Genomic DNA, 25,403 nt, shown 5'->3' on the forward strand with positions numbered 1-25,403 from the left:
ACATTAGGGGTCTGCAAACGCAACATAACGCCCGCAGACAATTCTATCAAAGTCTGCATTGCAAAATGGCGCTCCTTCCCTTCCGAGCTCTGCCGTGCGCCCAAACAGTGGTTTACCCCCACATATGGGGTACCAGCATACTCAGGACAAATTGGACAACAACTTTTGGGGTCCAATTTCTCTTGTTACCCTTGTGAAAATAAAAATTTGGGGGCTAAAAAAATCTTTTTTGTGGGAAAAAAAATATTTTTTATTTTCACTACTCTGCATTATAAACTTCTGTGAAGCACTTGGGCATTCAAAGTTCTCACCACATATCTAGATAAGTTCCTTGGGGGGTCTATTTTCCAAAATGGGGTCACTTGTTGGGGGTTTCTACTGTTTAGGTACATTAGGGGTCTGCAAAGGCAACATAACGCCCGCAGACAATTCTATCAAAGTCTGCATTCCAAAATGGCACTCCTTCCCTTCCGAGCTCTGCCATGCGCCCAAACAGTGGTTTACCCCCACATATGGGGTACCAGCATACTCAGGACAAATTGGACAACAACTTTTGGGGTCCAATTTCTCTTGTTACCCTTGTGAAAATAAAAACTTGGGGGCTAAAAAATCTTTATTGTTAAAAAATATATATTTTTTATTTTCACGACTCTGCATTATAAACTTCTGTGATGCACTTGGGCATTCAAAGTTCTCACTACACATCTAGATAAGTTCCATGGGGGGTCTAGTTTCCAAAATGGGGTCACTTTTGGGGGGTTTCTGCTGTTTAGGCACATCAGGGGCTCTCCAAACGCGACATGGCGTCCGATCTCAATTCCAGTCAATTTTGCATTGAAAAGTCAAATGGCGCTCCTTTGCTTCCGAGCTCAGCCATGCGCCCAAACAGTGGTTTACCCCCACATATGGGGTGTCGGCGTACTCAAGACAAATTGTACAACAGCTTCTGGGGTCCATTTTCTCCTGTTACCCTTGGTAAAATAAAAATTTGGAGGCAAAAAGATCATTTTTGTAGAAAAAATGCGATTTTTTTATTTTCACGGCTCTACGTTATAAACTTCTGTGAAGCACCTGGGGGTTTAAAGTGCTCACCACACATCTAGATAAGTTCCTTAAGGGGTCTAGTTTCCAAAATGGTGTCATATGTGGGGGGTCTCTACTGTTTAGGCACATCAGCGGCTCTCCAAACGTGACATGGCGTCCGATCTCAATTCCAGCCAATTCTACATTGAAAAAGTAAAACGACACTCCTTCTCTTCCAAGCTCTGCGGTGCGCCCAAACAGTGGTTTACCCCCATATATGGGGTATCGACGTACTCAGGAGAAATTGCACAACAACTTTTGTGGTCTAATTTCTCCTGTTACCCTTGTGAAAATAAAAATTTGGGGGCAAAAAGATCATTTTTGTAGAAAAAATGAGATTTTTTATTTTCACGGCTCTACGTTATAAACTTCTGTGAAGCACTTGGGGGTTCAAAGTGCTCACCACACATCTAGATAAGTTCCTTGGGGGGTCTAGTTTCCAAAATGGTATCACTTGTGGGGGGTTTCCACTGTTTAGGCACATCAGGGACTCTCCAAACGCGACATGGCATCCGATCTCAATTCCAGCCAATTCTGCATTGAAAAAGTCAAACGGTGCTCCTTCACTTCCAAGCTCTGCGGTGCGCCCAAACAGTGGTTTACCTCCACATATGGGGTATCGACGTACTCAGGAGAAATTGCACCACAACTTTTGTGGTCTAATTTCTCCTGTTACCCTTGTGAAAATAAAAATTTTGGGGCAAAAAGATCATTTTTGTAGAAAAAATGAGATTTTTTATTTTCACGGCTCTACGTTATAAACTTCTGTGAAGCACTTGGGGGTTCAAAGTGCTCACCACACATCTAGATAAGTTCCTTGGGGGGTCTAGTTTCCAAAATGGTATCACTTGTGGGGGGTTTCCACTGTTTAGGCACATCAGGGACTCTCCAAACGCGACATGGCATCCGATCTCAATTCCAGCCAATTCTGCATTGAAAAAGTCAAACGGTGCTCCTTCACTTCCAAGCTCTGCGGTGCGCCCAAACAGTGGTTTACCTCCACATATGGGGTATCGACGTACTCAGGAGAAATTGCACAACAACTTTTGTGGTCTAATTTCTCCTGTTACCCTTGTGAAAATAAGAATTTGTGGGCGAAAAAATCATTTTTGTGAAAACAAATGCGATTTTTTATTTTCACGGCTCTACGTTATAAACTTCTGTGAAGCACTTGGGGGTTCAAAGTGCTCACCACACATCTAAATAAGTTCCTTGGGGGGTCTAGTTTCCAAAATGGTGTCACTTGTGGGGGGTTTCCACTGTTTAGGCACATTAGGGGCTCTCCAAACGCGACATGGCGTCCGATCTCAATTCCAGCCAATTCTGCATTGAAACAGTCAAACGGTGCTCCTTCACTTCCAAGCTCTGCGGTGCGCCCAAACAGTGGTTTACCTCCACATATGGGGTATCGGCGTACTCAGGAAAAATTGCACAACAAAATTTGTGGTTAAATTTCTGTTTTTACACTTGTGAAAATTAAAAAAAATGGTTCTGAAGTAAAATGTTTGCAAAAAAAAGTAAAATGTTAATTTTTTTCTTCCACATTGTTTTAGTTCCTGTGAAGTACGTAAAGGGTTAGTAAACTTCTTGAATGTGGTTTTGAGCAGCTTGAGGGGTGCAGTTTTTAGAATGGTGTCACACTTGGTTATTTTCTATCATATAGACCCCTCAAAATCACTTCAAAGGTGATGTGGTCCCTAAAAAAAACATGGTGTTGTAAAAATGAGAAATTGCTGGTCAACTTTTAACCCTTATAACTCCCTAACAAAAAAAAAAATTGTTTCCAAAATTGTGCTGATGTAAAGTAGACATGTGAGAAATGTTATTTATTAACTATTTTTTGTGACATATCTCTCTGATTTAAGGGCATAAAAATACAAAGTTTGAAAATTGCAAAATTTTAAAAATTTTCGCCATATTTCCATTTTTTTCATAAATAATCGCAAGTAATATCGAAGAAATGTTACCACTAACTTGAAGTACAACATGTCACGAAAAAACAATCTCAGAATCAGCGGGATCCGATAAAGCGTTCCAGAGTTATAACCTCATAAAGTGACACTGGTCAGAATTGTAAAAATTGGCTCGGTCATTAAGTACCAAATTGGCTCTGTCACTAAGGGGTTAAAAGCTGCCATGGACCAAACCGCATGGGTGGCTAATTGAAAAGGTGGGCACTTTGCCTGCTGCCAGTGACTCACAGGTCTCTCTCTATACATGCACGCAGGTAGAGACCTGTTATCCAAGGGGATTTATTTATGAAGGATTCCCTTAAATAGGTTAAATCTTCTGCCTTTAGCATTTTCATATTCGGGGGCTGTGCATTCAGCAGGGTGGTAGTGGGTTTAGCCTTTTAGTGTTTGTTTGTCTGACACACCAGCACAGAGCCTGTCATTCTACCAGCAGCAGAGATGAGCGAACCCGGACTGTAAAGTTCGAGGTTCGTACTGGACGCCTAGTCTTCAGTGTTGAACTCTGAACACAGACTTCTTCCAGACGATCGTTTCAGTGTTCGGAGTTCCGGAGAGAGTGAGAATTTTTTTTCCTGCTCCAAAGTTAAGGTCCACATTGATTTCATTGGGGTTCCAGTTACAGTTCAGGTACAGTTCTGGTTTTCTCTGAACCGCTGCAGCACATTAAAGACAAACATACAGTTGTGCTCAAAAGTTTACATACCCCGACAGAATTTTTGCTTTCTTCACCTTTTTTCAGAAAATATGACTAGTGGTTGGGTGAAACCATTTATTGTCAAACTACTGTGTTTTCTGTTTTGAAATCATAATGAAAACCCAAAACATCCAAATGACCCAGATCAAAAGTTCACATACCCCATTCCTTAATACTGTGTATTGCCCCCTCTAACATCAATGACAGCTTGAAGTCTTTTGTGGTAGTTGTGGATGAGGTTCTTTATTTTCTCAGGTGGTAAAGCTCCCCACTAGTGTTGAGCGATACCGTCCGATACTTGAAAGTATCGGTATCGGAAAGTATCGGCCGATACCGGCAAAGTATCGGATCCAATCCGATACCGATACCCGATACCAATACAAGTCAATGGGACTCAGGTATCGGACGGTATTCCTGATGGTTCCCAGGGTCTGAAGGAGAGGAAACTCTCCTTCAGGCCCTGGGAACCATATTAATGTGTAAAAGAAAGAATTAAAATAAAAAATATCGCTATACTCACCTGTCCGACGCAGCCGGGACCTCAGCGAGGGAACCGGCAGCGTTGTTTGTTTAAAATTCGCGCTTTTACTTGGTTACGTGAGGTCCCGGCTTGTGATTGGTCAGGGCGGCCATGTTGCCGGGACGCGGACCAATCACAGCAAGCCGTGACGAAATTACGTCACGGCTTGCTGTGATTGGTCCGCGTCCCGGCAACATGGCCGCCATTAACCAATCACAAGCCGTGACGTCACGGGAGGCTGGACATGCGCGTATTTTGAAAAGCGCGCGTGTCCAGCCTCCAGTGACGTCCCGGCTTGTGATTGGTTAATGGTGGCCATGTTGCCGGGACGTCACTGGAGGCTGGACACGCGCGCTTTTCAAAATACGCGCATGTCCAGCCTCCCGTGACGTCACGGCTTGTGATTGGTTAATGTCGGCCATGTTGCCGGGACGCGGACCAATCACAGCAAGCCGTGACGTAATTTCGTCACGGCTTGCTGTGATTGGTCCGCGTCCCGGCAACATGGCCGCCCTGACCAATCACAAGCCGTGACGTCACGGGAGGCTGGACACGCGCGCTTTTCAAAATACGCGCATGTCCAGCCTCCCGTGACGTCCCGGCTTGTGATTGGTTAATGGCGGCCATGTTGCCGGGACGTCACTGGAGGCTGGACACGCGCGCTTTTCAAAATACGCGCATGTCCAGCCTCCCGTGACGTCACGGCTTGTGATTGGTTAATGGCGGCCATGTTGCCGGGACGCGGACCAATCACAGCAAGCCGTGACGTAATTTCGTCACGGCTTGCTGTGATTGGTCCGCGTCCCGGCAACATGGCCGCCCTGACCAATCACAAGCCGGGACTTCACGTAACCAAGTAAAAGCGCGAAATTTAAACAAACAACGCTGCCGGTTCCCTCGCTGAGGTCCCGGCTGCGTCGGACAGGTGAGTATAGCGATATTTTTTATTTTAATTCTCTTTTTTACACATTATTACATTAATGTTGTTGCGATACCCGATACCCGATACCACAAAAGTATCGGATCTCGGTATCGGAAATTCCGATACAGCAAGTATCGGCCGATACCCGATACTTGCAGTATCGGAATGCTCAACACTACTCCCCACTCTTCTTGGCAAAAAAGCCTCCAGTTCCTGTCAATTTCTGGGCTGTCTAGCATGAACTGCGCGCTTGCGATCTCCCCAGAGTGGCTCAATGATATTGAGGTCAAGAGACTGAGATGTCCACTCCAGAACCTTCACTTTGTTCTGCTGTAGCCAATGACATGTCGACTTGGCCTTGTGTTTTGGATTGTTGTCATGGTGGGACGTTCAAGTACATCCCATGCGCAGCTTCCGGGCTGATGACTGTAAATTTGCCTCCAGTATTAGCTGATAACGTGCTGCATTCATCTTTCCTTCAACTTTGACCAACTTTCCTGTGCCTTTGTAGCTCACACATTCCAAAAACATCAGTGATCCACCTACATGCTTTACAGTAGGAATGGTGTTTTTTTCATCATAGGCCTTGTTGACCTCTCTCCAAATGTAACTTTATGGTTGTGGCCAAAAAGTTCAATTTTGGTCTCATCACTCCAAATTAACTTGTTCCAGAGGTTTTGAGGCTTGTCTCTGTGCTGTTTTGCGTGTTGTAGGCAAGGTACTTTGTGGCATTTGTGCAGAAATGCCTTTCTTCTGGCAACTCGATCATGCAGCCCATTTTTCTTCAAGTGTCTCATTATTGTATATCTTGAAACAGCCACACTGCTAGTTTTCAGAGTCATGTATTTCAGCTCTTGATATTTATGGGTTTTTCTTTCCATCCTGAAGAATTTTCCTGGCAGTTGTGGATGATATGCATGTAGAAAAGCCGCGGAGACACCATCACGTGTTTCTCAACGCAAGCAATGAATAGCCAGGTCTTTCACCGGGAAGGAACAACCACGGGAAGGGCAGCATCCAATAAAGGAAAACCACCTATGCCAAAACATGGTATCCATCCACAGACAGCTGTTTCGGGGTATTTGCCCCTCATCAGTGTGGAGTAGGAAACTGGATATTAGGAGCAGTGCCTAGTGAAAAGACTATAAACATAAGGGTGAATGACCTCGGGGAGATCAAAACATCCAACACCGCGGAGACACCATCACGTGTTTCTCAACGCAGTGATCCAGAACACTGCCCCCATCCCTGATGGGAAATATGCAAATGCATGTAGAAAAGCCACGGAGACACCATCACGTGTTTCTCAACGTAAGCAATGAATAGCCAGGTCTTTCACCGGGAAGGAACAACCACGGGAAGGGCAGTATCCAATAAAGGAAAACCACCTATGCCAAAACATGGTATCCATCCACAGACAGCTGTTTCGGGGTATTTGCCCCTCATCAGTGTGGAGTAGGAAACTGGATATTAGGAGCAGTGCCAAGTGAAAAGACTATAAACATAAGGGTGAATGACCTCGGGGAGATCAAAACATCCAACACCGCGGAGACACCATCACGTGTTTCTCAACGCAGTGATCCAGAACACTGCCCCATCCCTGATGGGAAATATGCAAATGCATGTAGAAAAGCCGTGGAGAAACCATCACGTGTTTCTCAACGCAAGCAATGAATAGCCAGGTCTTTCACCAGGAAGGAACAACCACGGGAAGGGCAGCATCCAATAAAGGAAAACCACCTATGCCAAAACATGGTATCCATGCACAGACAGCTGTTTCGGGGTATTTGCCCCTCATCAGTGTGGAGTAGGAAACTGGCTATTAGGAGCAGTGCCTAGTGAAAAGTGTTATGAACTGGTGGCCTAGGAGCAGCATGAGACGTACTCTGGAGAATGTGGTACCTGTACTGACCGCAGGCCCTGAACTTAACACCGCAACTAGAAGTAGCCGTGGAATGTACCTATCACTCCCTAGACATCTCGACACAGCCGGAGGACTAATTACTCCTAGAGATAGAAAAGGGAAAACTATCTTGCCTCAGAGAAAATTCCCAAAGGATAGACAGCCCTCCCACAAATATTGACTGTGAGAAGAGAGGGAAATAACATACGCAGAATGAAATCAGAATTTAGCAAAGGAGGCCACTTCTAGCTAAATAGAAAGGATAGGACAGAGTACTATGCGGTCAGTATTAAAACACTAGAAAATATCCACCACAGAAAATACAAAATCTCCACATCTAACTAAAGGCATGGAGGGTATATCTGCATCTCCAGAGATACCAGCTTGGCTAAACAAATCCTTATACAGACCAAGCTGGACAAGACAAAACATGGAAAATAACTAGAAAGATCAGGCCCACAGCATGTGGACTGCAGAAAACAAAGCCAGCACTTATCTTTGTTGAAATGAACAGCCAGCAAGAGAGACCAGGCAGGGAAGTGAATCCTCCAGGAAACAATGGACAACTGGCACTAACTAAAGGGTCAAGCAAGACTAAATAGCCCAGTCAGAATTGCAATAAGTGGACACACCTGATGAATGCTGCGATCCCAAGACAGCAGCACTACCACTTATAACCACCGGAGGGAGCCCAAGAGCAGAATTCACAACAGTACCCCCCCTTGAGGAGGGGTCACCAAACCCTCACCAGAGCCCCCAGGCCGATCAGGACGAGCCAAATGAAAGGCACGAACCAAATCGTCAGCATGAACATCGGACGCAACAACCCAAGAATTATCCTCCTGGCCATAACCCCTCCATTTGACAAGATACTGAAGCCTCCACCTCGAAAAACGAGAATCCAAAATCTTCTCAACCACATACTCCAACTCCCCATCAACTAACACCGGGGCAGGAGGATCAACAGAGGGAACAACAGGCACCACATATTTCGCAACAAAGATCTATGAAAAACATTATGGATGGAAAAAGAGGCCAGAAGGGCCAAACGAAAAGATACCGGATTGATAATCTCAGAAATCCTATAAGAACCAATAAACCGAGGCTTAAACTTAGGGGAAGAAACCTTCATAGGAACATGACGGGAAGACAACCAAACCAAATCCCCAACCCGAAGCCGGGAACCAACACACCGACGACGGTTAGCAAAACGCTGAGCCTCCTCCTGAGACAACACCAAATTGTCCACAACATGAGCCCAAATTTGCTGCAACCTGTCAACCACAGAGTCCACCCCAGGACAATCAGAAGGCTCTACCTGCCCTGAAAAAAAACGAGGATGAAAACCAGAATTACAAAAGAAGGGTGAAACCAAGGTAGCAGAACTTGCCCGATTATTAAGGGCAAACGGCCAATGGCAAGAAAGCCACCCAATCGTCCTGATCAGCAGACACAAAGCATCTCAAATAAGTTTCCAAAGTCTGATTAGTTCGCTCGGTTTGGCCATTTGTCTGAGGATGAAACGCGGAAGAAAAAGACAAATCAATGCCCAGCCTAGCACAAAAGGCTCTCCAAAACCTAGAAACAAACTGAGAACCTCTGTCGGACACAATATTCTCCGGAATGCCATGCAAACGAACCACATGCTGAAAAAACAACGGAACCAAATCAGAAGAGGAAGGCAATTTAGGCAAAGGTACCAAATGAACCATCTTAGAAAACCGGTCACAAACCACCCAGATAACCGACATCCTCTGGAAAACTGGAAGATCTGAAATAAAATCCATAGAAATATGCGTCCAAGGCCTCTCAGGGACCGGCAAAGGCAAAAGCAACCCACTAGCGCGGGAACAACAAGGCTTGGCCGCGCACAAGTCCCACAGGACTGCACAAAAGAATGCACATCCCGTGACAAAGAAGGCCACCAAAAGGACCTACCAACCAAATCTCTGGTACCAAAAATCCCAGGATGGCCAGCCAACACAGAACAATAAACCTCAGAAATTACTTTACTAGTCCATCTGTCAGGAATAGTGTTGAGCGATACCGTCCGATACTTGAAAGTATCGGTATCGGAAAGTATCAGCCGATACCGGCAAAGTATCGGATCCAATCCGATACCGATACCCGATACCAATACAAGTCAATGGGACTCAAGTATCGGACGGTATCCCTGATGGTTCCCAGGGTCTGAAGGAGAGGAAACTCTCCTTCAGGCCCTGGGATCCATATTAATGTGTAAAAGAAAGAATTAAAATAAAAAATATTGCTATACTCACCTCTCCGACGCAGCCTGGACCTCAGCGAGGGAACCGGCAGCGTTGTTTGCTTAAAATTCGCGCGTTTACTTCCTTACGTGAAGTCCCAGCTTGTGATTGGTCGCGTGCCGCCCATGTGGCCGCGACGCGACCAATCACAGCAAGCCGTGACGTAATTTTAGGTCCTTCAGGATTTTAAAATTACGTTCTGGCTTGTGATTGGTCGCGTCGCGGTCACATGGGCGACGCGACCAATCACAAGCTGTGACGTCACGGGAGGCTGGACACGCGCGCATTTTAAAATGCGCGCTTGTCCTGCCTCCCGTGACGTCCCGGCTTGTGATTGGTCGCGTCGCCCATGTGGCCGCGACGCGACCAATCACAGCAAGCCGTGACGTAATTTTAGGTCCTTCAGGATTTTAAAATTACGTTCTGGCTTGTGATTGGTCGCGTCGCGGTCACATGGGCGACGCGACCAATCACAAGCCGTGACGTCACGGGAGGCAGGACAAGCGCGCATTTTAAAGCGCGCGTGTCCAGCCTCCCGTGACGTCACGGCTTGTGATTGGTCGCGTCGCCCATGTGACCGCGACGCGACCAATCACAAGCCAGAACGTAATTTTAAAATCCTGAAGGACCTAAAATTACGTCACGGCTTGCTGTGATTGGTCGCGTCGCGGCCACATGGGCGGCACGTGACCAATCACAAGCCGGGACTTCACGTAAGGAAGTAAACGCGCGAATTTTAAGCAAACAACGCTGCCGGTTCCCTCGCTGAGGTCCAGGCTGCGTCGGAGAGGTGAGTATAGCAATATTTTTTATTTTAATTCTCTCTTTTACACATTATTACATTAATGTTGTTTCGATACCGATACCCGATACCACAAAAGTATCGGATCTCGGTATTGGAATTCCGATACCCGCAAGTATCGGCCGATACCCGATACTTGCGGTATCGGAATGCTCAACACTAGTCAGGAACAAACAGTTTCCCCACTGGACAGCGATCAGGTTTATCGGCCTGAAACTCCTGAAGAGCCCGTCGTAAATCAGGGGAGATGGCAGAAAGAATCACCCCTTCCTTCAGAATGCCGACTGTCATGTTCCCAATGGCAGGGAATTAAACACATAACACGGGCAAAAACAGGACGAGCTCTAGGGTGATGGAACCTGAGCTGACCACGATCCTGAACCTCAACACTCAACTAACAGCAGCCGGGGAACATTCCTGGGGGGACTCTAGACGTCTCGCGCCAGCCGGAGATCTAGCTACCCCTATCAGAAGAATCACAGACCTATCTTGCCTCCAGAGAAATATTCCCACAGAAATAGCAGCCCCCAACATATAATGACGGTGAAATGAGAGGAAGGCACAAGCGTAGTTATGAAAACAGATTCAGCAAAATGAGGCCCGCTTAAGCTAGATAGCAGAGGATACAAAAGGTGAACTGCGCGGTCAGCTTAAAACCCTTCAAAATACCATCCTGAAATTACTTGAACTCATGTGCCAACTCATGGTACATGAGTGGTAATTTCAGCCCACTAGAGCAACCAGCAGCAGAAAATTACATATCTGCAAGCTGGACTAAAAACATGAAAGCAAACATGAAACAGGGAAATCCAGACTTAGCTTGTCTTGAAGGCCTAGGAGCAGGTAGCAAAGGTAACAGAGACACACTGATACATTGATAGCCGGCAAGGGAATGACAGGAAAGCCAGGTTAAATAGGAAACACCCAGCCTCTGATGGACAGGTGGAAACCAGAGACCGCAACCCACCAAAGTCACCCAGTACCAGCTGTAACCACCAGAGGGAGCCCAAAAACAGAATCCACAACAGTACCCCCCCCCTTGAGGAGGGGTCACCGAACCCTCACGAGAACCCCCAGGGCGATCAGGATGAGCTCTATGGAAGGCGCGGACCAAATCAGTCGCATGAACATCAGAGGCGACCACCCAGGAATTATCCTCCTGACCATAACCCTTCCACTTAACCAAATACTGGAGTTTACGTCTGGAAACACGAGAATCCAAGATCTTCTCAACAACATACTCCAATTCTCCCTCCACCAGCACCGGAGCAGGAGGCTCAACCGAAGGAACAACGGGCACCTCATACCTCCGCAATAACGACCGATGGAACACATTATGAATAGCAAACGATGCTGGGAGATCCAAACGAAAAGATACAGGGTTAAGAATCTCCAAGATCTTATAAGGACCGATGAACCGAGGCTTGAACTTAGGAGAAGAGACCTTCATAGGGACAAAACGAGAAGACAACCACACCAAGTCCCCAACAAGAAGTCGGGGACCCACGCGGCGACGGCGATTAGCAAACTGCTGAGTCTTCTCCTGAGACAACTTCAAATTGTCCACCACCTGATTCCAAATCTGATGTAGCCTGTCCACCACCACGTCCACTCCAGGACAATCCGAAGGCTCCACCTGACCAGAGGAAAAATGAGGATGAAACCCCGAATTACAAAAGAAAGGAGAAACCAAAGTAGCAGAACTAGCCCGAATATTAAGGGCAAATTCGGCCAGTGGCAAAAAGGCAACCCAGTCATCTTGATCAGCAGAAAGAAAACACGTTAAATAAGTTTCCAAGGTCTGATTAGTTCGCTCCGTCTGGCCATTCGTCTGAGGATGGAATGCAGACGAGAAAGACAAATCAATGCCCATCTTAGCACAAAACGTCCGCCAAAATCTAGACACAAACTGGGATCCCCTGTCAGAAACGATATTCTCCGGAATCCCATGCAAACGAACCACGTTCTGAAAAAATAAAGGGACCAACTCAGAGGAGGAAGGCAACTTAGGCAAGGGTACCAAATGAACCATCTTAGAAAAGCGGTCACACACAACCCAGATAACGGACATTTTCTGTGAGACAGGGAGATCTGAAATAAAATCCATGGAAATGTGCGTCCAAGGCCTCTTCGGGATAGGCAAGGATAACAACAACCCACTGGCCCGAGAACAGCAAGGCTTTGCCCGAGCACACACTTCACAAGACTGCACAAAGGTGCGCACATCCCTTGACAAGGAAGGCCACCAAAAAGACCTGGCCACCAAGTCACTAGTACCAAATATTCCAGGATGACCAGCCAACACAGAAGAATGGACCTCGGAGATGACTCTACTGGTCCAATCATCCGGAACAAACAGTCTTTCTGGTGGACAACGATCAGGTTTATCCGCCTGAAACTCCTGCAATGCACGTCGCAAGTCTGGGGAGACGGCGGACAATATTAACCCATCCCTAAGGATACCAGTAGGCCCAGAGTCTCCAGGAGAGTCAGGCACAAAACTCCTGGAAAGAGCATCTGCCTTCACATTCTTTGAACCTGGCAGGTATGAAACCACAAAATTGAAACAAGAAAAAAACAACGACCAACGAGCCTGTCTAGGATTCAGACGCCTGGCAGACTCAAGGTAAATCAGATTTTTGTGATCAGTCAAGACCACCACACGATGTCTAGCACCCTCAAGCCAATGACGCCACTCCTCAAATGCCCACTTCATGGCCAAAAGCTCCCGATTACCCACATCATAATTGCGCTCGGCGGGCGAGAATTTTCTAGAAAAGAACTCACATGGCTTCATCACCGAGCCATCGGAACTTCTCTGTGACAAAACCGCCCCCGCTCCAATCTCGGAAGCATCAACCTCAACCTGAAAAGGAAGTGAAACATCTGGTTGACATAACACAGGAGCAGAAGAAAACCGGCGCTTAAGTTCCTGAAAGGCCTCCACAGCCGTAGGAGACCAATTAGCAACATCAGCACCCTTTTTAGTCAAATCAGTCAAAGGTTTAACAACACTGGAAAAATTAGTAATGAACCGACGATAAAAATTAGCAAAACCCAAGAACTTCTGAAGACTCTTAACAGATGTAGGTTGTGTCCAGTCACAAATCGCCTGAACCTTGACAGGATCCATCTCAATAGTAGAAGGAGAAAAAATGTACCCCAAAAAAGAAATCTTCTGGATTCCGAAGAGACATTTTGAGCCCTTCACAAACAGAGAATTGGCCCGCAGGACTTGAAACACCTTCCTGACCTGTAGAACATGAGACTCCCAGTCATCAGAAAACACCAAAATATCATCCAAATACACAATCATAAACTTATCCAGATATTCACGGAAAATATTGTGCATAAAGGACTGAAAGACTGAAGGAGCATTAGAAAGTCCAAAAGGCATTACCAAATACTCAAAATGGCCCTCAGGCGTATTAAATGCAGTTTTCCACTCATCACCCTGCTTTATCCGCACAAGATTATACGCACCGCGAAGATCTATCTTAGTGAACCACCTAGCCCCCTTAATGCGAGCAAACAAATCAGTCAATAATGGCAATGGATACTGATATTTGACTGTAATCTTATTCAGAAGGCGATAATCTATACAAGGCCTCAGGGAACCATCTTTTTTTGCCACGAAAAAAAAACCTGCTCCCAGAGGGGACGAAGATGGACGAATATGTCCCTTTTCCAAGGACTCCTTAATATAATTCCGCATAGCAGTATGCTCTGGCACTGACAGATTAAATAAACGACCCTTAGGGAACTTACTGCCAGGAATTAATTCTATAGCACAGTCACAATCCCTATGAGGAGGGAGCGAATTGAGCTTAGGCTCCTCAAAAACATCCCGATAGTCAGACAAAAACGCAGGGACCTCAGAAGGAGTAGATGAAGCGATTGAAATCAGAGGTGCATCATCATGAACCCCCTGGCATCCCCAGCTTAACACAGACATTGTTTTCCAATCCAGGACTGGATTATGAGTTTGTAACCATGGCAGACCAAGCACTAGTACATCATGTAAATTATACAGTACAAGGAAGCGAAACACCTCCTGATGAACGGGAGTCATGTGCATGGTCACTTGTGTCCAGTACTGCGGTTTATTCATAGCCAATGGTGTAGAGTCAATTCCCTTCAAAGGAATAGGAACTTCCAGAGGCTCCAGACTAAAACCGCAGCGTTTGGCAAATGACCAATCCATAAGACTCAGGGCAGCGCCCGAATCCACATAGGCATCGACGGAAATGGATGACAGTGAACAAATCAGAGTTACAGACAAAATGAACTTAGACTGCAGAGTACTAATGGCAAAAGATTTATCAACCTTTTTTGTGCGTTTAGAGCATGCTGATATAACATGAGCTGAATCATCACAATAAAAACACAATCCATTTTTCCGCCTATAATTTTGCCGTTCACTTCTGGACTGAATTCTATCACATTGCATAGTCTCAGGTGCCTGTTCAGAAGATTCCGCCAACTGGTGCACAGGTTTGCGCTCCCGTAAACGCCGATCAATCTGAATGGCCATAGCCATAGACTCATTCAGACCTGTAGGCGCAGGGAACCCCACCATAATATCCTTAATGGCCTCAGAAAGACCATCTCTGAAGTTTGCAGCCAGGGCGCACTCATTCCACTGAGTAAGCACCGACCATTTCCGAAATTTTTGACAATATACTTCCGCTTCATCATGCCCCTGAGAGAGGGCTAATAAAGCCTTTTCAGCCTGAATCTCCAGGTTAGGTTCCTCATAGAGCAATCCCAGTGCCAGAAAAAACGCATCCACACTGAGCAATGCAGGATCCCCTGGTGCCAATGCAAATGCCCAATTCTGAGGGTCGCCCCGCAGGAAAGATATTACAATCTTGACCTGCTGAGCAGGGTCTCCAGAGGAGCGAGATTTCAAAGAAAGAAACAATTTGCAATTGTTCCTGAAATTCAGGAAGGTAGATCTATCTCCAGAAAAAAACTCTGGAATAGGAATTCTAGGTTCAGACATAGGAGTGTGAACAACAAAATCCTGTATGTTTTGAACTTTTGCAGCAAGATTATTCAGGCTGGAAGCCAAACTCTGGACATCCATGTTAAACAGCTAAGGTCAGAGCCATTCAAGGGTTAAGAGGAGGTAAGAAGCAGCTAGACAGCAATTAAGGGCTAGGCAGCAAAACGCAGGAAAAAAAAAAATTTCCCTTCAACACTTCTTTTTCTCCTGCTTCAGCCCAAACAATTAACACTTTGTGGGCCGGCTATACTGTCATGTTCCCAATGGCAGGGAATTAAACACATAACACGGGCAAAAACAGGACGAGCTCTAGGGTGATGGAACCTGAGCTGACCGCGATCCTGAACCTCAACACTCAACTAACAGCAGCCGGGGAACGTTCCTGGGGGGACTCTAGACGTCTCGCGCCAGCCGGAGATCTAGCTACCCCTATCAGAAGAATCACAGACCTATCTTGCCTCCAGAGAAATATTCCCACAGAAATAGCAGCCCCCCACATATAATGACGGTGAAATGAGAGGAAGGCACAAACGTAGTTATGAAAACAGATTCAGCAAAATGAGGCCCGCTTAAGCTAGATAGCAGAGGATACAAAAGGTGAACTGCGCGGTCAGCTTAAAACCCTTCAAAATACCATCCTGAAATTACTTGAACTCATGTGCCAACTCATGGTACATGAGTGGTAATTTCAGCCCACTAGAGCAACCAGCAGCAGAAAATTACATATCTGCAAGCTGGACTAAAAACATGAAAGCAAACATGAAACAGGGAAATCCAGACTTAGCTTGTCTTGAAGGCCTAGGAGCAGGTAGCAAAGGTAACAGAGACACACTGATACATTGATAGCCGGCAAGGGAATGACAGGAAAGCCAGGTTAAATAGGAAACACCCAGCCTCTGATGGACAGGTGGAAACCAGAGACCGCAACCCACCAAAGTCACCCAGTACCAGCTGTAACCACCAGAGGGAGCCCAAAAACAGAATCCACAACAGCCGACCAGCTCAAGGACCCCAGGAGAATCAGGCAAAAAGCTCCTAGAGAGGGCATCCGCCTTAACATTCTTAGAACCCGGAAGGTACGAGACCACAAAATCAGAACGGGAGAAAAACAGGGACCATCGGGCCTGTCTAGGATTCAGCCGTCTGGCAGAGTCGAGGTAAATCAGATTCTTATGATCAGTCAAGACCACAATACGGTGCTTGGCCCCCTCAAGCCAATGACGCCACTCCTCAAATGCCCACTTCATAGCCAACAACTCACGATTGCCGACATCATAATTGCGTTCCGCAGGCGAAAACTTTTGAGAAAAGAAGGCACACAGTTTCAACAAGGAACCATCAGAATTCCTCTGAGACAAAACGGCCCCTGCCCCAATCTCAGAAGCGTCAACCTCAACCTGAAATGGAAGGGAGACATCCGGCTGACGCAACACAGGGGCAGAAGTAAATCGACGTTTAAGCTCCTGAAAGGCAGAAACAGCCGCAGAGGACCAATTCGCCACATCAGCGCCCTTCTTCGTCAAATCGGTCAGGGGTTTAACCACACTAAGGAAGTTGGCAATAAAGCGGCGATAAAAATTAGCAAAGCCCAAAAATTTCTGAAGGCTCTTCACAGAAGTGGGCTGGATCCAATCATGAATGGCCTGAACTTTAACCGGATCCATTTCTATAGATGAGGGAGAAAAAATGAAGCCCAAAAAAGAAACCTGTACTCCAAAAAGGCACTTAGACCCCTTCATGAACAAAGCATTATCACAAAGGATCTGAAATACCATCCTGACTTGCTTCACATGAGACTCCCAATCATCTGAAAAAATCTAAATATCATCCAAATATACAATCATGAATTTATGAAGATAATTCCGAAATATATCATGCATGAAGGACTGAAACACAGATGGGGCATTAGAGAGCCCGAATGGCATCACAAGGTATTCAAAATGGCCTTTGGGCGTATTAAACGCAGTTTTTCATTCGTCACCCTGCTTAATACGAACAAGATTATATGCCCCTCGAAGGTCAATCTTAGTAAACCAACTAGCCCCCTTAATCCTGGCAAACAAATCAGAAAGCAAAGGCAAAGGGTATTGGAATTTGACCGTGATCTTATTTAAGAGGCGATAATCAATACAGGGTCTCAAGGAGCCATCCTTCTTGGCAACAAAAAAACCCCTGCTCCCAATGGTGAAGAAGATGGCTGAATATGCCCCTTCTCCAAAGATTCCTTAACATAGCTCCGCATGGCGGTATGTTCTGGCACAGACAGGTTAAAAAGTCGGCCCTTAGGGAACTTACAACCTGGAATCAAGTCGATAGCACAATCACAGTCCCTATCCGGTGGAAGGGAACTGGACTTGGGCTCATCAAATACATCCTGGAAATCTGACAAAATCTCAGGAATTTCAGAAGAGGGGGAGGAGGTAATTGACAACAAAGGAACGTCACCATGAACCCCCTGACAACCCCAACTAGTCACAGACATAGATTTCCAATCTAATACCGGATTATGCACCTGTAACCATGGGAAACCCAGCACAATAGCATCATGCAAATTATGCAACACCAGAAAACGACAATCTTCCTGATGAGCTGGCGCCATACACATGGTCAGCTGTGTCCAAAACTGAGGTTTATTTTTTGCCAGCGGTGTAGCATCAATGCCCCTCAAAGGAATAGGACTCTGCAAAGGCTGCAAAGGGAACCCACAACGTCTGGCACATTCTAAGTCCATTAAGTTTAAAGCGGCGCCTGAATCCACAAATGCCATGACAGAAAATGACGATAATGAGCAGATCAGGGTCACAGATAACAGAAATTTAGGTTGTACAGTACTGATAGTAACAGTACTAGCGATTCTCTTAGTACGCTTAAGGCAATCAGAAATAACATGAGCAGAATCGCCGCAGTAAAAACACAACCCATTCTGACGTCTGAATCCTTGTTGTTCAGCTCTAGACACAATCCTATCACACTGCATAGGCTCAGGACTCCGCTCGAAAGACAACGCCATAGCGTGCACAACTCTGCGCTCGCGTAAGCGCCGATCAATCTGAATGGCCAGAGACATAGAATCACTCAGACCAGCAGGCGTGGGAATCCCCACCATAACATCTTTAACAGATTCCGAAAGACCCTTTCTGAAAATTGCAGCCAAGGCATCCTCATTCCACTTAGTCAGCACAGACCATTTTCTAAATTTCTGGCAATATAATTCTGCCGCTTCTTGACCCTGAGACAGGGCCAACAAGGTCTTCTCAGCATGATCCACTGAATTAGGTTCATCATACAATAACCCTAGCACTTGAAAAAGGTGTCTACATTAAGCAAAGCAGGATTTCCAGCTTCCAGGGAGAACGCCCAATCCTGAGGGTCACCGCGCAGCAGAGAAATGACTATTTTAACCTGCTGGATGGGATCACCAGAGGAACGGGGTTTCAGAGCTAAAAACAGTTTACAGTTATTTTTAAAGCTCAAAAATTTGGACCTGTCCCCAAAAAACAAATCAGGAGTTGTAATTCTAGGCTCTAAAACCGGAGTCTGAACGATATAATCGGAAATACCCTGTACTCTAGCAGCAAGCTGGTCCACACGAGAAGCCAATCCCTGAACGTCCATACCAGCGCCAAACTCCTGAACCACCCAGAGGTAAAGAGGAAAGAAAAAGCACAACAGACTACAGAAAAAAAATGGCTCAGCACTTTCCTTTCCTTCTTCTGAGATGCAATTAACTCATTGTTGGCCAGTTGTACTGTTATGAACTGGTGGCCTAGGAGCAGCATGAGACGTACTCTGGAGAAGGTGGTACCTGTACTGACCGCAGGCCCTGAACTTAACACCGCAACTAGAAGTAGCCGTGGAATGTACCTATCACTCCCTAGACATCTCGACCCAGCCGGAGGACTAATTACCCCTAGAGATAGAAAAGGGAAAACTATCTTGCCTCAGAGAAAATTCCCAAAGGATAGACAGCCCTCCCACAAATATTGACTGTGAGAAGAGAGGGAAATAACATACGCAGAATGAAATCAGAATTTAGCAAAGGAGGCCACTTCTAGCTAAATAGAAAGGATAGGACAGAGTACTATGCGGTCAGTATTAAAACACTAGAAAATATCCACCACAGAAAATACAAAATCTCCACATCTAACTAAAGGCATGGAGGGTATATCTGCATCTCCAGAGATACCAGCTTGGCTAAACAAATCCTTATACAGACCAAGCTGGACAAGACAAAACATGGAAAATAACTAGAAAGATCAGGCCCACAGCATGTGGACTGCAGAAAACAAAGCCAGCACTTATCTTTGTTGAAATGAACAGCCAGCAAGAGAGACCAGGCAGGGAAGTGAATCCTCCAGGAAACAATGGACAACTGGCACTAACTAAAGGGTCAAGCAAGACTAAATAGCCCAGTCAGAATTGCAATAAGTGGACACACCTGATGAATGCTGCGATCCCAAGACAGCAGCACTACCACTTATAACCACCGGAGGGAGCCCAAGAGCAGAATTCACAACAGAAAAGACTATAAACATAAGGGTGAATGACCTCGGGGAGATCAAAACATCCAACACCGCGGAGACACCATCACGTGTTCCTCAACGCAGTGATCCAGAACACTGCCCCCATCCCTGATGGGAAATATGCAAATGCATGTAGAGAGTCCTGTATTTCAGCTCTTGATATTTATGGGTTTTTCTTTCCATCCTGAACAATTTTCCTGGCAGTTGTGGATGATATTTTTTATGGTCTGCCTGACCGTAGTTTTGTTTTTACAGAGCACCTGACTTTCCATGTGTCAATCACAGTTTGAACGCTGCTGACTGGCATTTTCAATTCCTTGGATATCTTTTTGTATCCCTTTCCTATTTTATACAGTTCAACTACCTTTTCCCGTAGATCTGTTGACAATTCTTTTGCTTTCCCCATGACTCACAATCCAGAAACGTCAGTGGCTGGATGAAAGATGTAAGAGTCTATCTAGATCCCAGAAACTCACTCAGCTTTTATGCACACACTGATTACAAGCAAACAGGTCACAGGTGAGGATGTTACCTTTAGTAGCCATTCAAACCCATTTGTGTCAACTTGTGTGCATGTTATCAGGCCAAAATCACCAGGGTATATGAACTTTTGATCAGGGTCATTTGGATGTTTTGGGTTGTCGTTATGATTTAAAAAGAGAAAACACAGTAGTTTGACAATAATTGACTTCGCACAAAAAGAAAAAAAAGAGCATGAACGGCACCTCCAAAAATCATACGTTGATCTAAAGCCGCTAGGCAAAAATTTATATAACTTAACATGAGCTTCTTAGTTTAACATTCTGATCAGACTGTATGAAGCCCACTGCCACGTCACGGCAAACCTCATAGTTGGTCCTACCGCCCTAACGGAGCGGAGCCGTGTGGCGACCACCGCCACAACTGCAGTACACCAGCAGGGCAGATGGTCTGTTGACCCACAGCACCCATGCTGCAAGACTGAGTCCCCATGACTCCAGACCTCACCTCCCCACCAGCAAAAACTACAGCAACAATGGCCGCCACACAGCATCCACACCAAAATGAAAGGAGCACTGAAACTCACCTTCATCCAGCTCTTCAATGAGAGCCAAAATGGGCTAGACAGATTACTTTGCAGTCTCCTGCTAATTAAAATCACCTGTGCCAAATGGGAGGCATGCTGGTCCAAGAAAGAGACAAGAACATGCTTTCCACAAAAAGAAAAAAAGAGCATGAACCGGACCTCCAAAAATCATACGTTGAGCTAAAGCCGCTAGGCAAAAATTTATATAACTGAACATGAGAGTTAGGGCTAGCGGAATGCACCGAGTATATATAGGTAGCTATAAGGTGCGTTCGCAGCCCGGGGTCCACCGTGCAGGGACATCTGCTGCAAAGTAATGGCGGATAGACTATAAGCTCACACGTGGGTTAAGCTTCACCCCTTGTGAACTGGAAGCGATCTCTGTTACCTCACAGAGACGTGCTTTACACAAACTATTACCCTAACTAGGGTTGCGCTTGCTCTGAGACCAGATGCAAAGCCAACGGCTAAGTGCCCCCACTGACGCTAGCTGCCTGCCTAAGTGTACAGCCCCAGAACTAAACAGACTCACACCACATATGACTGAGTTGTAGAGTATCCACTGGCATTAGCCAAACATATTTGATACTAGCGCATGGCCGTGTGGCCATGCAAACCTTTTATAGTTGCAACGTTCAGGACCTTCCTGGTGGACCAATAGGAGCTGCTACAGGGCCTGAGCATGTGACCCCCGACCTCCAATGAGAGGTCCTCCCGTGGGCATGCTCAGTGTGTGAAAAGCAGGACTTAGTCCTAGAAAAGCCTGCTCGCCGCTGACCTGTGCTGGCCTGGAAAGGTAGCAGTAACCATCCGCACAGTATCAGGCTGAGCCAGACGCTGGGACCGACGTCTCCACTGAGCAGGCTCCACTGTGGCTGGAGGAGAATGGGAGACTGCAGCAGACATGGTTCAAGATTCCCCCTGTGCCTCGGTGGGAACTTGACACCTAACAATGAGGTTCTTAGTTTAACATTCTGATCATACTGTATGAAGCTCACTGCCACATCAGGGCAAACCTCTTAGTGGGTCCTCCCGCCCTAATGGAGCGGAGCCATGCGGCAACTTCACCCAACCACTAACCATGAGTGGAGAAAAAGTTATGGTGTTATCATTCATATTTTCTGAAAAAAGGCCAAGAAAGCAAAAATCCCTCTGGGGTATGTAAACTTTTGAGCACAACTGTACATTGCTGAAATCGTACAGTTAGTATTGTGGATCGAGCAGCAGTTATCAGCTGTCAGGATCCCTTCAGAATACCTTTTTCAGTGTTTGAGTATCGTAGCGTTTCTTATGAGCGTGGTCAGTATGGCATCTGAATACTAACAGTTTGAAATATCTATTAGATTTGAATGTAAAGAAAACTTCCTTTTCTTTCACACATTTTAGGTTGTTCTTCACCCTTGTAAAGCTAAACTGTGAGTGGTACTCAAGAGCCCTTACCAAGGACAAGAAAATAGGACAAAAACATGCTTTGCATATAAATCCGCTCTTTTGTAGAATATGAAAGGACAAGTCTGCATTTTTGTGGCTTTGCATTAATCAAGCATTTCCTTCAAATGTCTACTACTTACGTATTCAATTCACCATAGTTTGGCAGTTCTTAAAACTATGTTACAAGACAAAGTTGACTTTTTTGTTAAATAAAACAACCTATTGTAGATGTTGACATGACAGTCAAGCAACATTTGAAAAACAGAACACAAGTATGAAATGCAGGCGGCAGAACAGCGAAAAGATAAGTAAATGTCTGCAAGCAAATCTGGTATATGATGACAGGCTTGAAAACCACGTCCTGTAAAAAGTTGGCTTTTACCTATTAATCTGTATCTGCAAAAAACTTTAAGGTTAAGTTCCCACGATGAGTTTGTTGGTGAGTTTTTGCTGCAACAAAACGCAGCGTCTTACAGTTCCAGCGAAGTGGATGGGATTCACAGTAATCTCATGCTTGCTGCTTTTTGTAATGCATTTTTGTTGCGATTTTGCTGTTGAAAGCAGCACTAAAAACGCATAAAATCCACACATGATGCTTTGCCAAAGCCAAATAACAGGAAGTATCCAAAACATAGCAGCTTCAATTAAAACATGACATATCAAAAATAAGCAATAACTGCAGGACCAAAAATGTGATAAAGTCTCAAGTAACCTAATTTACTTAAGGCTAAGTTCTCACCATGAACTTTTAGTTAGTTTTTGATGCTGCAGAATTTCTGCACCTATTAAGTTACTTGCGTTGTTTCAAAAGTTCTCAGTGTAAAAAACTCACCAAAAACTCATCATGAAATTGTAACCCAAAGCTACGTTTCCACGATGAGGTTTTGGTGCCTTTTTGACGTTGCCGATTTTTACTGTGCCAAAAAAGTTTTACAGTTCCAGAAAAGTGGATCTTGTGCCCACTGTGCTTCTTTTTAGCGAAGCGTAAAGTGACCTGCGGTGCATGTTTCAAATCCTCAAAATATAAATTTTTCTTGCTGGTACATTTTCTGTGTGGATTTTCCCCACAGACTTACATTAGGTGCGGAAATTGCAAAGGTAAAAAACGCACAGGCATTTCAAGTGTGTATCCGTGGCGGAAACGCATCCTAAAAGGCATGTAATCCACACCTAAGTATGTCAATATAGTTTTGTCAAAGTCAAATGCCAGGATGAATCAAAAACAAAGAAGCTTTATTTAAAGCATGACACATCCACAAGAGACCAAAAACGTAGAGTTAAAAACACGATGCAAAAATACAAGTAACCTAATTTATACAATAGGTGCAGAAACTTTGCAACGTCAAGAACGCACCAAAAGCTCAAGGTCGGAACGTAGCCTAAAGGGCTCGGACCGAGAAAGAGTCATTTTTTTAAATCACTCCCCTACTGTTGCAAGAACAGGGCATCTTACCTGTGCCCCAATATGTCTGCTGATGGTAAAGGGTAACTATCATTTATTTTTATATTTCATAAATCAACAGCACATGAGAAAATAAGAAACTTTGTAATATATCTTATCAAAGAAATCTACTTCTTTCTCCTCCAGGACTGAGCATTCATTCTCAAAATTCTGAACTCCAAGGTAAAATTTGCATTCCGTGAAGACAGATTGTTACATTACTGAGATAGGAGACGGCAGTTACTATTGATAAAATTCTATTGCGATAATTGAAAAATCTGTCTTCACTGAATACAGATTTTACCCTTGAATTCAGAATTTTGAGAAAGAAGCAGAATTATCTGATAAGATGTTACAAAGTTTCCTATTTTCATAGATACAAATAATTTATGCAATAAAAATTAAAACTCTTTAAAGCACCAATACTATTTGTGTAACTTTTTTTTTTTGTTTTTTTTATTTAGCAGATAACTTTGTAAATTGAGAATGGCATCCATATTTTTGTATGTGTCTGCATTTCAGAAGGAAACGGTAAAACCATCAGTCCGTGTTGATGTATTTCCTTTGATCTTCTGGTATTTTAGTTAAGTGCACATTGCCCTGCATGACATAGAGGTCTGCTGGAGCATAACCTGTTTTTGTTTTGAAAATAGATAATCCAGACAATCAACATTTTTGGTTTTGTAATGCTTATCATAATATGTGGATTTCTCGAAGGAGTAGGTAGACGGAAACCAGGCATGCAAGCTGTGTAAGTGATGTGTTTACTTAGCGTGGAGTAAAATAACGTAAGAGCTTCTTACCACGTCACGCTCTTTAAATCTATGTTAAACAGGTCTTCAACCTTCATTCCAACTGCTGCAGAATATAATAAAAGTACAGCTCTTGGCCATTTTGTTAAAATACTGTGCTGTAAGTTAAATGTCAGGTGACTAGTAAAATGGTCATGCACTTAAAAAGATAAAATTACTCATTAAAAGTGTTGCTTTAGCGCTTTGCTATTTTTCCATTTTACGGAATGAGACAACCCCTTTAACTCATACATTTATTATAGGATAAACACCTTCTTAAAAAAACATAGTTGTTAGAAGGATAAATCTAGGAGTGGTGGATTTTCTGGTTATTTTTGGTTGGAATTCCACACAGTAAAGGAATCCAGTCACATCACCTTCGTCATTCTGTCACGGAAAGACTGTGGATTTTCACAGCAGATTTCACCACTTCAATACACGGTATAAGCAGTTATTTTAATGGTGATGAATCCATAGCAAAAAAAAATGCATGGGGATTTTGTTACTTATATAAGTTCAAAAAGACAAAGGTCCATCAAGTTCAACCTTTCTCCACCTGTTTTACATTCTCTATCACTAAATTATTTGTAAATGCTGATATACAGTGACTTGCAAAAGTATTAAACCCCTTTTTCTTGCTACTTCACAACCTGGAGTTTCAATGTTTTTGTTTTTAGGGTTTACATCAGTTCATGTAAAGAACTTACCCACAACTGTGAGCATTTGGTTTTCTTTTTATTATGAAGCAAACAACAAATAGGTAAAAGAACTGAAAACTTCAGTGTGCATAACTATTTAACCTCCTAAAGTCAGTACTTTGTAGAGCCTCCTTTTGCGGCAATTACAGCTGCAAGTCACTTAGGATAAGTTTCTATGAGCTTTCCAAATCTTGCCACTGGGATTTTTGCCTGTTGCTCAATTCAAAACTGCTCCAGCTCCTTGAAGTTAGATGGTTTTCTCTGGCGAACAGCAATCTTCA

This window comes from Ranitomeya variabilis, chromosome 7 (assembly GCF_051348905.1).
Source record: "Ranitomeya variabilis isolate aRanVar5 chromosome 7, aRanVar5.hap1, whole genome shotgun sequence".
In the NCBI taxonomy this organism is placed as follows: domain Eukaryota; kingdom Metazoa; phylum Chordata; class Amphibia; order Anura; family Dendrobatidae; genus Ranitomeya; species Ranitomeya variabilis.